Raw genomic sequence first — 17,078 nt, 5'->3', positions numbered from 1 at the left:
TGATGCCCTTATGCGAAATCATGAACTATATCAGTGTGACTGGATTGGTGCCTAGCTCGCGGGATACAAACATTGTCTTCTTTTTAAAAAAGAACAAACCGAAGGAAGAGTGTGGGTCATATCGTCCGATCTCACTCATAAATGCTGATGCAAAAATGTTTGCAAAAATACTGGCAATGCGCCTTGCACCCTATATGGTACAATTAATTGCTGATCAACAACATGGCTTCATACCCGGCAGGGATACGATTGCACACGTGAACACTGCTGTACTTGCTTTTAATGCTGCCTTTAAGCTGAACTTCGATATGGGGATGGTCATGCTTAATGCTGAAAAAGCATCTGACCATGTGGCATGGGCCATACTTACTGCGTATAACATCCATGGTCGGTTTTATGGATGGATTTGAGCCTTATATAAATGCTAATTTAGTTTACTTACATTACCAATCTGCTTCTTTTATGATACTCAGGGGCACCCAGCAAGGTTGTCCCCTCTCCCCATTACTTTTCACCTTATATAAAGAACCTTTTATAAGATCACTGCTTGCCAACTCATCCATTCTGCCAGTTTTTTTAGGCTCCGGTGAACTAAAAATAACGGCTTATGCTGACGACATAGCTGTTTTCTCAATAGACACAGTCAATGCTATAGAGGCAATTCAAATTGAGGCTAGGACATTTGGGAATTTTTCTAGTTACAAATTGAATGTAAATAAGACACAGACTATCCTCAATTATCAAACCAATAGGGAAGTAATTGGAGTCTGCTCAGTAGCAACTTACTTAGGTGTACGGATTACCTCATACTTGAGACAGTTCATAAAGTTGAATTATGATGTCTTTCTAAAACTTATGATCTCCAATATGAAGAATTGCCATAACTTGCCTATTAGTATCCTAGGGCGCTGTAACATTATTAAAATGATTGTTTTACCAACATTTCTTTATTTATTTAGGGCAATACAATTGAGAGTCCCCAATTACTTTTTTTTAAACTTCAGGGGGCTATTAGCAATTTCATATGGGGCTATAAACAACCATGACACGCCCTGAGATACTTAAACCTTCTCTATAAAAACGGAGGATTTTAACCCCGTCAGCGCGGCGCGGATTACCGCACTGTGCTGAAGGTTCTATTGCGCGGGCGGGGCCATGACGGAGCGGTTCCGTCATATGCACAGCGCAACCGATGCGCATGACGGAACCGCTCCGTCATGCGCATCGAAGGGGTTAATTACCTGACTTTAAACTTTACTTTTGGGCTTCTTTCAAAGGTCGCTTATGGGATCTTCTCTTCCCTAGCATACAACATTGCTGCTATAGCCTTGCTTTTGGTAGTGATAGTAGTATGTTTTTATGTAGGATCAATGATCCAAATTACTTCAAAAGTGAATGGTTTAAGACTCTTAAGGACATAGTATATATCTGGTGTGAGATCACAGCTAAATGCTCTTCGACATTGATGCACCTTAGTTTACCATTATGGAGCAATCCCCTGCTTCCGGAAATATTTCATGACACTCAAGCTAAATTGTAGGATAGATATGATATTAGCCAACTTAGGCATTTGTATAATAACAACGGGTTTCGTATGTTTGAAGATTTACAGATGCTATCCGGTATCCCCAAGAATATGTTTTACAAATACCTACAGATTAGAGACTGCTTATTGGTGCGCAGGGATATAAGAAAACCCAGGGGATCAGATATATTGACTTATCTGCACTCAGATGCAAAATTGACTATCAGTAAGACCTATCAGTTAGTCTCTCAATTTTGGGAGAATGTTGGTTCAATATTGGCATCTAAATGGAGTCAGCAACTGGGTCAAGGTATTAGTTCTGGAGATATTGAAGATGCGCTAGAGACTGTCGATCAGGCGGTACACTCCACTAATCTAAAATTGCAACAGTTGAAAACCATATGCATGCTTTATTACGCTCTAGAACGAATCGCTAGGTGGGCATCTACTAAGGGTACTAATATGAGCGATAAAGGTAAATGCGCTAAATGTGGATTGGTTGCCGCATACTGCTTACACATGTTTGTTACTTGCTTAGACTTGACAGCCTTTTGGAAAGATGTTATGCATATAATAGGCGATCGCTTGAAGATTGACATACAATATATGGAAAAAGAGTGTATGCTTGGCTATAAGACAGAGCTGCACTCTGGATTAAGCTCTTTTATATCGCTCATCATAGTAACAGCGCGACTATGCTGTAGTGTAGTTCCTATTTTCCTTATAGGCTCTGCTCATTGGAATAATATACACTATAGTTGTGGCATAGGACTGAGGTCAGTATGCCTCTATCGAGTACATTAAACTTAATTACTTGTGTACCAGCTAACTCAGAGGTCATTAGAAACTTCTAGAATAAATAAGAAAGGAGTCGTTTCTGAGAACCGCATAAACATGACAACTTTGTTTCCCTTAGAATTGGAACGTTTCTCAGAATTGTGGAAACAATAGATAACAGTTTCACTCAGTCAATCGTGCATGCTTAGTTTCTTCATAGTTACACAGAAATAGATAGACGGGTGTTTCAATAAAAGGATTTATTGAACAGTCTTGTTTCTCGTGTAAGAGATATGAGCTGTTACAATCATTAGACAGTAAGCAAGATATAATACGCACAGCGTAAACAGTAAAAATAAATAATATTGCAATAGCATTGTCTTTTAGCTATGACATATATTCATATATACTTACATAAATAACACAGGCTAAAAAGTGAATACTCATCTGAGGCTTCTAATAAATAGTTCTACTCCAGTGTACCTAACCTAAGTGTAGTACAAGGTAAGAAGTAGGTGCTGTTTTCTATAGTATGGTATATACTAAGTTTATATGCCAAGAGTCCCTCTAGGTTCTAGTCAGCAACATACCTTAGAATGAGAGAGGTGGGAATCTCTTTCCGAATCTCGAACTCCATCACTGGAAGCTAGATTCTCTGCGAGCAGGGATGACAGTGTCTGGTCAGTGCGTCAGGTGGGGGCTCGAATTCTTCCGAACCTGCCGTTGCGAGCCGTATCGAGCTGTGTAGCCGAGCTGTGGTTTGCCATGGTAAGGGAAGGTATATTTATACCTGGAAGGTACTTAGGAATGCTAGCATTGACGTAAAGTCGGGCAGAGGAAGACGTCATGAATGAACCCCTAAGGAATAATACTTCATGCATAATAGATGAGTTCTTGGAGAAATCAATAATCCTAGCTAGGGAAAGTCCTGATGGCTTAAGGTTCTGGTTTCTAAGAACTCGTTGTGACGTTGGGATGGACGGATGTAGGTGACCATGCCTGTATTTAGATAGGATGGCTAATGCCTAAATAAGGACTGTGATTCTATGCCTAAATAAAGGCAATGCGAATGGTGCCTATATAAGGACATGATTCAGGGAAACCTATGTACAGACATCTAAATCGAAACACAACACTCACTCCATTGACAAATGATCGATATTACTAAATGCTAAAAATGCTAAACACATAAAATTGAGTATCACATGTTCGCTAAAACTGTTGTAAAAGTATGCTAAAAAATAAGTTCATGTTAAAAACTCTCAAGTAAACATGGAATGCAAAGGTGCTGTACATATTTTAAGTAACGTTTCCATCTGAAACATATGTTTACAATGGATGCTAAATGTATGCACAGAAATATACACATATACAATGAAATGGTCCATTTTTACAGAAAGGAAAAAAAGTAGTTCAGAGCCAATTCATGTCATGATTACATAAATGCGAAGAAAAGGTGACAATGTGTCCCTGGAAGTGTTCAAAGAAGTCTGTTCTCTATGAATAGTTCTACTTTAAGCAGAGTTGTTTTAGCCGTAAAAAGAGAAAAAAAAAAGTTCCAAAATTAGTCTCTTGTTTTGAAAAAAGAAGGCCATATTCATAGATTATCCGGTACACTGTGATCCGAATCAAAAGTCAATGTATGATGCCGGTGAAAACATGAAATCCTGTAGACAAAAAATCGTCGACCGATGTCAGTGATAGGTCGATTACCTCTTTTAGAAGACTAACTGCACATAGATGTGACACATCGTCAGTAGCAACTTTCGTTACCGATGTTACCTGTGTGCCTGTTGATCCATCTCGTACCTCAGCAGTAGCATGTTGCGTCTGTGAGATCTCAATGAATGCCGTCATCAGGATTGGTAGCCTCTGGGGACAACATAGAGCATGGGCCGTCATCGGGTCCAGCAGAGTATCGATATCCATTGGGACGACTGATGGGAGTGTTAGACAGATGTCTAGCACAAATTCTTCACCGCAAAGCAGGCAGCGTAGAACAGGTAAGATGCAATCTTGCCAGATTGGTCTGAATGACAGAAACCATGTGGTATTTAGTTCTTGTAGATGAGTTAAACCCAATAGCTGTACTATGCGCTCACGACACTCCCTCTCCAGGAGAGCTTTCTCCAAGTCGCAGGGAGTGACACTGGTGGATTGGCTTGCCATAGCGTAGTAGTAGGAATAAAAACAGGATTCCTGCAACGAGTGCCAGAATTAGCGGCAGACCACCAAACGCCGAGTGCACAAAGTTTGGAATGATTCCGAGGACTGCTTGAAAAGGTGTTAACAGTCCTGAACATATGGTCTTAAATACAAGCACAACACCGCTCGTATCAGACATGTTTAAGAAACGTCCAAACATTTCTGTAAAATGCGTAGGGCAGTTTGTCCTTAACAGAGCCTGTATCTCAGCCGAAGTCCTTGCAACTTGTAGATCATAGGTTTCTTTAGCCGAGGTCAAAGGCACGGTTTGTTGTAAAACAATGGCTTTTATTCTGCTTAAAGTATCAATTCGTATAGAAGAGATGTTCAGTGAAGGCCATAAAGGCAACTCCCTGACTGTGTCTATTTGGGGGAACAAGACTTGCATGCAGCAAGTGACCCTGGAACTAACCGCTACTAGATGTGGGATACCTGGCAACATGCTACAACAGCTCTGATCATTCAACATGAGGTAACTCCCATTTGAAAGTTGGCCAAACATTGGATTAATCACAGCAGCAGGTGAACCTTGCAGGCGGCAGGACAAATTTGCAGCAGAACCGTTACAGGCCACGTGTAAACTAATATCCCGACATATGAGTGAACCGCTCAGTGCATTTTCACAGTGTCTACCGCTAAGAAACGCTTAACCCCCCCACTCCAACATCTGTGTGTGTAAGGTAAATCCCAGGATGTCCGGATGTATTCTTTACCCAACCTTTCATATTTGCCTGCTGGCATGTGTTTGAGGCAATACTGAAAATGGAAAGTTGTAACAGACAGAGTTATTTTCCCATGAATTATCCATTCTGTAGCCGGTTTTTCTGCTATCGTAAATGGCAATTTTTCCAGTTTTTCAGTGCTCATCACTGTATACTTTGCTCTCCTTTGTGACAGTTTGATCTGTTTATCAGTGAGATTGCAATCTGAAAACAGACACAACGTGTTGATGAAACACCAAGGCACATAGCCTGCATGCAAGTTTTGTAGCGTCCAGCCTAATAACAGAATATAACGTAATTGAGACTGGCCTTGTCGCAGCAGGACCAAATCGTGTTCTACAATGTCTATAGCAGAGCATACAATGTTGCCTAGTGAATAAATCCTGGATGGCAGAGTCGTTAACGCATTGTCGACCACAGTGAGAGATTTCTCTAAATGAATACGATCAATTTCTCGTATTCTTTCTGCGGCGTCTGCTTGGGTAACCTTCCATATTTCATTATAAGCAGCATAGATGCCGGCATATATGAAACTTTTTTGACGCGGTTTTCTTGGACCTAGCAAGAAATTCCTAAGGTTTGTGTCATCTTTAAGTAAAGATAAGTGTTGTTTCACATCCTCTAGTGTAGATATCTGTAGCGAATCAAGGCATAATTTTCCTACATTGTATGTTGTTACTACCCCTGGATGCTGTCTTTGAACATAACGTGGGTTTGGCCTATTGGTAGTAAAACCCTGTATTTTCTTCAGGAACCTTTCTTGACAGATGTTTGTGTCTGTGGGCAAGAGCAACCATTTTTTCCATTCGGAATCTGATCTGTTGTTTTGTAAAAGTGTGTCTACTGTCACCGCTCCCTGTTCAGTGCTATTACTAGCTGGAGTTGGCACAGAAAGTGTGTTCATGTCTTTGATCTTGGCCAACCCAAGTCAAGACGTTTATTGGACAGTGTCATTGAAAAATATTATTTGCTGTGGAATGATGCAGGCTCTAAACAAAGCTTCAATTCCCTGCACTTGCCAATCTTTTGTACCCCAGACAGATTTTGTGTCAATTGTGTTTTTCCAAAAATCAAATCCCTTTCTAGAGAGTTGGGCTATAAAGGCTGCAGAATAAATCTGTTTCGTATTGGTTAACATATTTTCCGTTTCTGTTTTGTTCACATTTTTAAAACGTTTCTGGATTGGATATGGAAACTTTATTGCAAACGTTTTTGAGCTACCCCTTGGTGGTGTAGGACAATGTTCCCATTGGTTATACATAAATACATTTCTAGGTGTTGCAGATTAATGCAAGAAATGATGACCATAGTGGTTATAACAAAAAAGCTGCTCATAATCTGTTGAACCCTCTAAGTATTCGAAGTTAGAGAATGCAGCAGATCTTTCTAGATGAGACATAATGGTATTAACAGTCTCAAAGTCCCAATCATCAGAATAGGTACTGGAGGTAATAAAGTCACTTAATGAAATTTTAAATAAGTGTGGAATCTTCAAGAGCTCCGACGGGCCGAATATATCATAATCTGTTTTGTCACAAACTATACCATCTTTTATAGGAATTGCTGTGATGCTCACTGCTGACAAGTCTCTTGCTTCACGATGCGATGATTTGTGTGGTTTCAAAAGTAAGTTCACATTTTTACTTTCTGTGTCCAAGTGAATATATCTTTCATTTATCAGCATGCCCAGAGTCATTACTAAAGCTAGCCAAAGCAGAAAGTAAAATATTCCAGATGTAATCCATAAATCAATCCATGGTAAAACCAGATAAGTCTTTTTTACGTGATAAAAGAAGTCTTGTGCTTGTTCTTTAAAAGTTCTTTTGACTGTCGTCGTTTCAGGCTCGCTTGGATCCTCAGAAAACGTATCAAAGTTAATGAAATAGCCAGAGGCAGTTCTGTCAATGGTTGAAATTTCATCAGGATTTGTTGAAATCGCTGGAACCAGTTGATCACGTGTTACGTTGGTGTAGACATGTGTATCAGGACAAACTGTTATTTTGGTTTCAAGAGGAATGAGTTCCATAGCATTGTTGCTTAGTCCTTCATTTCTTACTGTTGAACTCTCAATGGTGATAAGACTTTCAGTTTGAACATCTTGGATAGTAGCTAGAGGAGTGCGTCTGCTACTTGGTCGGAGTCCACACAGCCTACAGCTTAGTATTGGCCACATAGTGTGGTTCGATGAGGTCGATGGACACAAATCTTTTCTCCTTTTTACCAGCAAGGGGCGGCAGAAGTAATGTTCTTGTCCCGTGGATGTCTAGGACAGGTACTGGTTGTCTGTAAGAAGGCCCAAATTCCTTCTTGTCTGTGATCTTCTTTCTGACTAGATCCCCAAGCTTTGAGATCCAGACAGGCCTTGCTGGGAATGCTGGATTTCGCCCAGTGGTGGTTGACTTCATGAACACGTTACTTTGTTTCAATCTTAGTTCATTTAAGTCCTGTAAGACAGCCAAACGATCTTTGATATCATATTGTTTATTTTCCACCACTGTGCCTTTACATTCGGGATCAGAAAACCACATTCTTGTCCCAAATAGGACCTCATATGGAGTGACCCCCCCCTAGAGAACTTCTTGGCAAATTGTTTAATGAGCGTTGGACCCCATAAAGATGTTTGACCCACCCATCACCCAAACCTAATACTCTAGCTGTTATAGACCGCTTTATGTCCCGGTTTTTCCTTTCCACAACAGAATTTCCCTCAGGATGGAATGGAGTGTTGTATGCAGACTTAGATTCCGTATATAGGTTTCCCTATTTATGCCCTTATATAGGTACAATTCACATTGCCCTTATTTGGACTTAGAAATCCGGCCCTTATTTAGACATTGTCCGTACAAACCAAATACAGGCATGGCCACCTACATCCGTCCATCCACGTCACAACAAATTCTTGGAAAACCAGGCACTTAAGCCTTTAGGAATTTCCCTCAGCTTGAATATTGATTTCTCCAAGAACTCATTAAGTATGCATGAACATCTATTCCTTAGGGGTTCATTCATGACGTTCCTTTGCCCAACTTTTACATCAATACTGACATTCCTATACACCTTCAAGGTATAAATATACCAGCACTTGCCCTGGCAAATTGTGGTTCCCGGAGGATTCGATCCAACCCAGACTACGCGGTTCGCCGCAGCAAGTTCGGAAGGAGATCGAGTTCCAGCCTGATGCACTGACCTGACGCTGCCATCCTCCTCGCAGAGAATCCAGCTCCAGTGCTCTCTGACTTCCCTTGCGGGTGGTTAGATTATCGAGTCCAGAAAAGAGATTCCAACCTCTCTAATTCTAAGGTATGGAGCTGACTAGAACTTAGAGAAACTTTTGGCAACTCTTGGCTAAACTAAAATATAGCTAGCTATACTTTAGAAATGGCACCTACTTCAAACCTCATACTGCACTTAGGTTAGTACACTGGAGTAGAACAATTTAGAAGGATCAGATGAGTATCTTAGCTTATGTTATTTATGTATGTATTTTGATTAATATATGTCATAGCTACAAACCATGCTATTGCAGTATTATTTTATCTTACTGCTAACCTCATACATATTGTACTTCGCAGTCTGTCTTACGATTGTAGCAATTCATATCTCTTGCATGAGAAATAAGACTGTTTAATAAACCCTTTTATTGAAACGCCCGCCTCTCTATTTCTGTGCAACTCTGTAGAAACGAAGCATGCACGACTGACTAAGTGAAACTGTTATCTATTGTTTCCACGATTCTGACACTGTTCGGAATCTAAAAGGAAACAAAGTTGTCATGTTTATGCGGTTGTCAGAGACTTATCCCTTCTTGGATATTCAAGAAGTTTCTAGTGACCTCAGAGTTAACTGGCACACACAAGTAATTAAGTTTAATATACTCGATAGAGACATACTGACCTTAGACCTATGTCAAATCTATAGTGTATGTTATTCCAATGCGCAGAGCCTATCAGGGATATAGGAACTACACTACAGGAGAGGAGTACCGCAATGCAACGCCCGAACTGGCCATGGCTTCTTTGTAAGCCCGAGAGCTAAACGCAGGGCCCTGGTCAGAGTGTAGCGTGCCAATTGCGAAAGGGCCGATAAAGACTCGGAAATCTTTTATAACAGTTCGAGCGTCAGTGTTTGTGGGATTTCATTTGTCCAAAAGGACGTCTGCACGTAGATAGTCTAATGCTGTCTAACAATGGTGTCTGTACTGGGCAGGCTACTTTGTGGTCTGGTGTCTGGTGGCGTTCTGCACTGCGGTCTCTATTGCAGTCCATGCAGTTATTGATGAAGATGTGAATCAGTGTATTCATTCCAGGCCACCAGCACATCTCTTTTAATGTTAATATTGTTTTAGAGATCCTCTGATGTGACAGACCCTCTCCCAGATGTGCTTCATAAATCAAAGCTGCTCTACATTCCATGTTTGGAATTACCCTATCCCCCACTCCAGGGATTTGAGCAAACGTAAAGTTGTTCGCATCAATTCTATACGAGTATTTGAGTGGAAATTTTTTTAGGTAACGCTGCACCACTGCCTTTGCTTGAAGCATTGAAAGCCAACAATATCTCACTGTCTATTTTTGTTTTTGAACGAGTGATCGCAGCTACGGAAGCCATTTGCACAGCCCCCTTTGCGGCTTCATCAGCCAATGAATTCCCTGCAACGTGAACGCAATCACATTGATGACTCAGCGTGTGTATTACATGAGTGTTTTGTAGTCTGTTTTGCAACTGAACTATTTGTTCCCAAAGCGTTTTATGCTTTATTGTGCTACCTTTTGCATCTTTGAAACCATTTTGAAGTCAATTCTGTAAATATTAATTATATGATTGAACACAGTAAAAGAATCGCAAACTAGTGTGGGGAATTCGGGATCCGTATTTTCAAGTGCCAATTTTAATGCTTGTAGTTCAGCTCGCTGAGCTGTACAATCTCCTAGAGATTGTGTTTTGGTGACCATTGGTTGGAATTTACCATTGGGCATGTGACCTTTAATCGATTGCACATGCTGCACTGTAAGCTTGCTTACTTTCCGTAGCGGGTTGTGCTCATCCGTCAGTATAAATTATAAATTCATACTGGTCAAGAGGGTGAATCTCAATAGGCAGAAGACAGAGGCCAGGCCCCGGGGGATGGGGTTCCCGGCGCAATAAGTGGCCTGGGAGAGGGGCCACGCGGCCCCCCTCCCAGATTAAAAAAAAACACAAAAAAAGCAATGGCTGGCCCCGGGGTATGGGGTCTTAAAGTGGCCAGAGGAGGGGGGCTACGCAGCTCCCCTCCATAAAAAATAAATGAAAAAAGGGCCATGCCCCGGGGGATGGGGTCCCCGAGGCAAATTATGGTCTTGGGAGGGGGGCCACGCGGCCCCCTTCCCGATTTTTTTTTTTTATAAACAAAAATTGGGGGCAGGCCCTGGGGGATGGGGTCCTCAGGGACAAAAAAATGAAAAAAGAAGGGGTGGTGGGGCTACACAGCCTCCCTTCTAAAAAAAAAGAAGAAAAAAAAAAGACCGGGATCGGGCCGGAGGCCACGCCCCCTCCTTACACCACTCTGCAAACGCGCCCCCTGGCACAGTGGTGAAGATAGGGGGCGGGGCCTGAGGAGGGGGGCTACGCAGCTCCCCTCCATAAAAAATAAATGAAAAAAGGGCCATGCCCCGGGGAGTGGGGTCCCCGAGGCAAATTTTGGTCTTGGGAGGGGGGCCACGCGGCCCCCTTCCCGATTTTTTTTTTTTATAAACAAAAATTGGGGGCAGGCCCTGGGGGATGGGGTCCTCAGGGCCAAAAAAATGAAAAAAGAAGGGGTGGTGGGGCTACACAGCCTCCCTTCTAAAAAAAAAGAAGAAAAAAAAAAAGACCGGGATCGGGCCGGAGGCCACACCCTCCTTACACCACTCTGCAAATGCGCCCCCTGGCACAGTGGTGAAGATAGGGGGCGGGGCCTGAGGTGATATGTGTGCAAACACGCCCTGTGGTGCGTTTTAAGTTGGGGAATTAATTCCTCTTCAATCCAGAGGTCCCCTAGGGGCCAACTAGCCCACCAGGTACCTCCAGTAAGCTCCATGGAGCTGCGTTGCAGAGTGTTGTAAAAAGGGGCGTGTCCTCTGAACACCTCTCTGCAACGCAGCTCCCTGGCGCATACTGGAGGTACCTGGTGGGCTAGTTGGCCCCCAGGGGACCTCTGGATTGAAGAGGAATTAATACCCCAACTTAAAACACGCCACAGGGCGTGTTTGCACAAGTCACCTCAGGCCCCGCCCCCTTCCTTCACCATTGTACAAATATTCCTCTAAAATCAGCCGATCTACGAATTCCGATTTACTCACCTGTTATCAGGAGAGAACCCAGTGCAGCATCTTTTAGCCCAGCATTGACCCTGAAAAGTAATTCTAAGCGTACTTACCAGTAACTTGTATTTCCTTCCATAGGAATCCATTGTGAGGTTTTCACCAGAAAAGTTTCGAAGTGTCCATTTTTGAAACGTACAAAAATTCCTCTGAACTCAGCCGAACTACGAATTCCGATTTACTCACCTGTTATCAGGAGAGAACCCAGTGCTGCATCTTTTAGCCCAGCACTGACCCTGAAAAGTAATTCTAAGCGTATTTACCAGTAACTTGTATTTCCTTCCATAGGAATCCATTGTGTGGTTTTCTCCAGAAAAGTTTCTAAGTGTCCATTTTTGAAACTTACAAATATTCCTCTAAAATCAGCCGAACTACGAATTCCGATTTACTCACCTGTTCTCAGGAGAGAACCCAGGGCTGCATCTTTTAGCCCAGCACTGACCCTGAAAAGTAATTCTAAGCGTACTTACCAGTAACTTGTATTTCCTTCCATAGGAATCCATTGTGTGGTTTTCTCCAGAAAAGTTTCTAAGTGTCCATTTTTGAAACTTACAAATATTCCTCTAAAATCAGCCGAACTACGAATTCCGATTTACTCACCTGTTATCAGCAGAGAACCCAGTGCTGCATCTTTTAGACCAGCACTGACTCTGAAAAGCAATTCTAAGCGGACTCAGTTAACTAATCAATACATAATATAGACTTTCACGTAGCTAGTAACCAACTAGTGCAGCAGTTTACACAACAACTGACAAAGTGATACAGATATTCACACAGTTTAGTCACTATCCAATATATTTAGTGAGACACTATAAATTAGTCAATCACACTGCTACTAAATCCTCCATCCAGATATTTATATTTATATATCCACTCATTCTTCAATGCAAATTGCTAGATATATAATACATATTTAAATAACGAACCAAACCACATTCACTGGATGATGTCATCAGTGATGTCATCAGTGATGTCATTTGAGATGTCATCAGTGATGTCACTGACCATGTCATGAATGATGTAATATGTGAGATCAGAAGTGGATTGCGGGCGCGCGAGATGTAGTTACTACAACTAACTATATCGGAGGAATTTTAATGGTTTTGTTCGAGTGAAATGTCCAGCTAGCTATAACACCCCTAAAATCTATTGTTTTTTCAGTGAATTTCTAAGGTTTTTTAAATGATAATTCGTAACTATATCAGGCCTGAAACCTATATATATATATATATATATATATATATATATATATATATATATATATTATCTACTGGAGATAGTTATAGTTAGGACCCTGTTTCCATAGGAAAAACGCAACATTCTATTTTGAATAACTTTGGCGCCGGTCAACGAATCCTCGCCAAATTTTCAAAATAGGTGGGGCGCTGAGCTCCGCTCCTACCCTGAAAGTCTCGGGGGGATTCATCAAGCGGGGGCTGAGATAAAAGGGGGGTCCCAAAACGAGTTTTTCCCATGCATTTTTCCATAGGACCTTTAGACACAGCTACAGCCCGAACGGCTGAACAGAGTTCCTTGAAATTTGGCAGAGAGGTAGTCCTCAGGTCAAGGAAGTGCCTTTTGTAGGTCTGGTGTAAATCTGTTCAGTAGTTCCTGAGAAAATAGCCTTTAAATCAATATATATATCTGAGCCAGCTTCCAGTGCGCTTACGGTGCGCTTACCGTACGCGTACGGTGACGTGCGCGAGCGCGATTCTGATTGGCTGATAGATCTTAGTAAACATTCGAATCGGTCGAAACCAGGAAGCGGCGGCCGCCATTTTCTATCTCGCACTCTGACAGGGGATTGAAAAACAAAGGGCAAAAACATGTAAAGGGGCTGTTTAGACAGCTCCCAAGCACCTAGCCATATTGAGGGAGTCCCCAACGATCCCCCAAGTGAAAAAAGGCAATTTTATTTTTTTCGAAAATTTTGCCGATTACGCTTACCGTACGCGTACGGTAATAAATAATAAAACAAATAAAAAAATAATAACACTCTCCCCACCCCATGTGCAAATGGTGCCCGAAGGTCACCATTTGCGCATGGCATATCACTACAAAAGCAAAACTTATATTTTACCTGTCTCAACGATGCTCATCTTATGTCCTCCATGTGCGCACGGTGCGCGAAGCGCATCGTGCGTTCATGGCCCATCTAGCGTAACGTGGGCACGCGGTGCGCAAAGCGCACCGCGTGCTCACTGTGCGCGCACGGAACGAACTGCGTTAAGTGGGCGCGCACGCCACGAATGGCGTAAAGTAACTTAGCATTTAAAAAAACGTACAAATTCACTGAAAAAACCATAGGTTTCACACACGTTATAGTTAGGAATTAACATTTAAAAAACCTTGCAAATTCACTGAAAAAACCATAGGTTTCACACATGTTATAGTTAGCTGGACATTTTACTGATAAAAAACCAATGAAATTCCCCCGTTATAGTTACTGTAGGCAACTATAACTCACGCGACCGTAATCCTTTGCTGATGACATATGTGTCTTTATGAAAAAAAAATATTTGTAATATATGTATAGCTAAAATTTAATGGAAGAAGACATGGGCAAATAAGTGTCTAAATACAGTATTAGCATCAGCAGAGGATTACGGTCGCGTGAGTTATAGTTGCCTACAGTAACTATAACGGGGGAATTTCATTGGTTTTTTATCAGTAAAATGTCCAGCTAACTATAACATGTGTGAAACCTATGGTTTTTTCAGTGAATATATATATGTATATATATATTCACTTAAAAAACCATAGGTTTCAGGCACGTTATAGTTAGCAATTAGCATTTAAAAAACCTTAGAAATTCACTGAAAAAAACATAGGTTTTAGGGAAAGTTATAGTTAGGTGGACATTTCACTCTTACAAAACCATAGAAATTCCCCCGTTATAGTTAGTTCAGCTAACTATAACTCACGTCCCGCAATGCACTGCGGATGACGTCACATATTACATCACTCAATACATGGTCAGTGAAATCACTTCTGACATCACTGATGACATCTCAAATGACATCATCCATGTGATAATTTGATGCATCTTCTGACACCCTAATATAACCTTTGATACACCCACTCAAAATTACAGACGGCCATTCTCAAAACCATTGACACTCCAATATCAATAACTACATACCCACTCACTGATTCTTGGGTCTACACACACATCCACTCACTCATTCGTATAGTCACTCATATTATGGTCACTTAGTACAGGACTATCATATGCACTCATACACCGATATAGACACTCACACATCGCAACTCATCCATAGAGGTACTCACACATCTAGTGAGTCATGCAAATAAATAATCACACATCCATTTACTCACCTATACAGTTATACATACACCAGCTCACTTACACATATAAATACTAGAACAGTCTTATGCTCTTATACAATCACTGCTACAAGCACACACTCATCCATACAGCCACTCTCACAATTACACACTCTCACTTATAGACATTTAAATACTGTAACACACATATATACTGCCTTTTACATATGTAGTTACTCGCACATGTACCACTGAGATATACATTCACTCACTAACACACCCAAACACACACTCACCCACCCATGCAGTCCATCACAGATGCCCTCTTGAAACCATGCACCCAGTGAATCACCCAGTCACACATCTATGCACAGAGTCACACACACCCCACCCACACAAATACTCAGGCACCCATACAGATACTCAGACAACCAATCAATAACTCTTATAGACACTAATGTAGCTAATCACAATCCCATGCAGTCACTTACACACCAACAGACAGATGGATACAGACATTCACACAGTTTACTCACCAACTCATGCATTCAGTAAGATACGTTTAATCACTCATTTATAGACTCAGTCACGCACCTACTAAATCATCCATTCAGACACTTATACACCCAGTCAGTCTTCAATACGCCTTTCCCTATATATATTAAATATATTTAAACTTTACAGAAACACACAGTCACTGGATGATGTCATCAGTGATGTCATCAGTGATGTCATCAGTTATGTCATCAGTGATGTCACTGACCATGTCATGAGTAATGTAATATGTGACGTCATCAGCAGTGCATTGCGGGGGCACGAGTTATAGTTAGCTGAACTAACTATTATGGGGGAATTTCTATGGTTTTGTGCGAGTGAAATGTCCAACTAACTATAACGTTCCCTAAAACCCTATGGTTTTTTCAGTGAATATATATATATATATATATATATATATATATATATATATATATATATATATATATATATATATATATATATATATATATATATATATATCAACGTGTATTGAAGAATGAGTTTGTGTATAAGTGTCTGAATAGATGATTTAGTTGGTGCATAACTGACTGTATAAGTGAGTGATTAAATGTGTCTTACTGAATGCATGCTTTAGTGACTGATACAGACATTCACACAGTTTAGTTTGTCAGTTGGTGTGTAAGCGGTTGCATGGGTTGGTGAGTAGCTAAATGAGTGTCTATATGGGTTATTGATTGGTTGTCTGAGTATCTGTATGGGTGCCTGAGTGTCTGTGTGTTTGACTTTGTGCATTGATGTGTGAGTGGGTGATTCACTGGGTGTATATGTTCAAGAGTACATCTGTGAAGGGCTGTATGGATGGGTGAGTGTATGTATGGGCGAGTTGGTGAATGTTTAGATGTCTCAGTTGTAAATGTGTGAGTAACTACATATGTGAAAGCCAGTATATGTGAGTATTGGAGTATATAAATGACTATATGTGAGAGTGAGTGATTGTGAGAGTGGGTGTATGGATGAGTGTGTGCTTGTATTAGTTATTGTATAAGAGTATAAGTATGTGTTAGTATATGTTTGAATAAGTGAGGTGGTGTGTGTATAACTGTATAGGTGAGTAAATGGGAGTGTGATTGATTCTTTGCATGACTGACTAGGTGTGTGAGTAACTCTATGGATGAGTGGAGGTGTGTGAGTGTCTGTATAAGTATGTCAGTGCATATGATAGTGCCATGGTGTTTGGTAAACAGACACTTGTTGGATGGTAGTTGGAGAGAAGGAGGTTGTTCTAGACATGGCCTTTGTTGTTGCCTAGCGAATAGCCAGCCAGCCAGCCGACGTGTGAGGAGAGCCGAGCAGCCGAGCTGAGACGTGCGCAGCCCAGGTTGCTGATCGTGGAGCTAATTGTGGAGCAAGGATCAGGACCGCGGGCGTCATGGCAGCAAAAACGTCTAGGAGAACGCGGAGTACGTGGCGAGAAGTTCGTGGTGAATAGACCCCGTCCCTGTCTCCGAGAGTCACCGGAGCTTTTTGGAACCTGTCTGGAACTGCCTGCACCGTCAGATCCAACCGCGAGCGGCATAGCGGATCGGCGGGGGGGACAGGCAGGCGTGCTGCAGCAGAGAGGCGGCACCCAAGGAGCAAAAAGAGCGCAAACGAGCTCAAACGTGCTTTGGGTGACAAAACTCAGGCCAGCAGTATTTCGCCCCGGTGAAGGGAAGGAGGGGCCGA

This window comes from Triturus cristatus, chromosome 8 (assembly GCF_964204655.1).
Source record: "Triturus cristatus chromosome 8, aTriCri1.1, whole genome shotgun sequence".
NCBI lineage: Eukaryota > Metazoa > Chordata > Amphibia > Caudata > Salamandridae > Triturus > Triturus cristatus.
The sequence above is the reverse complement of the archived record's forward strand: the minus strand, read 5'-3'. Positions refer to the sequence as shown.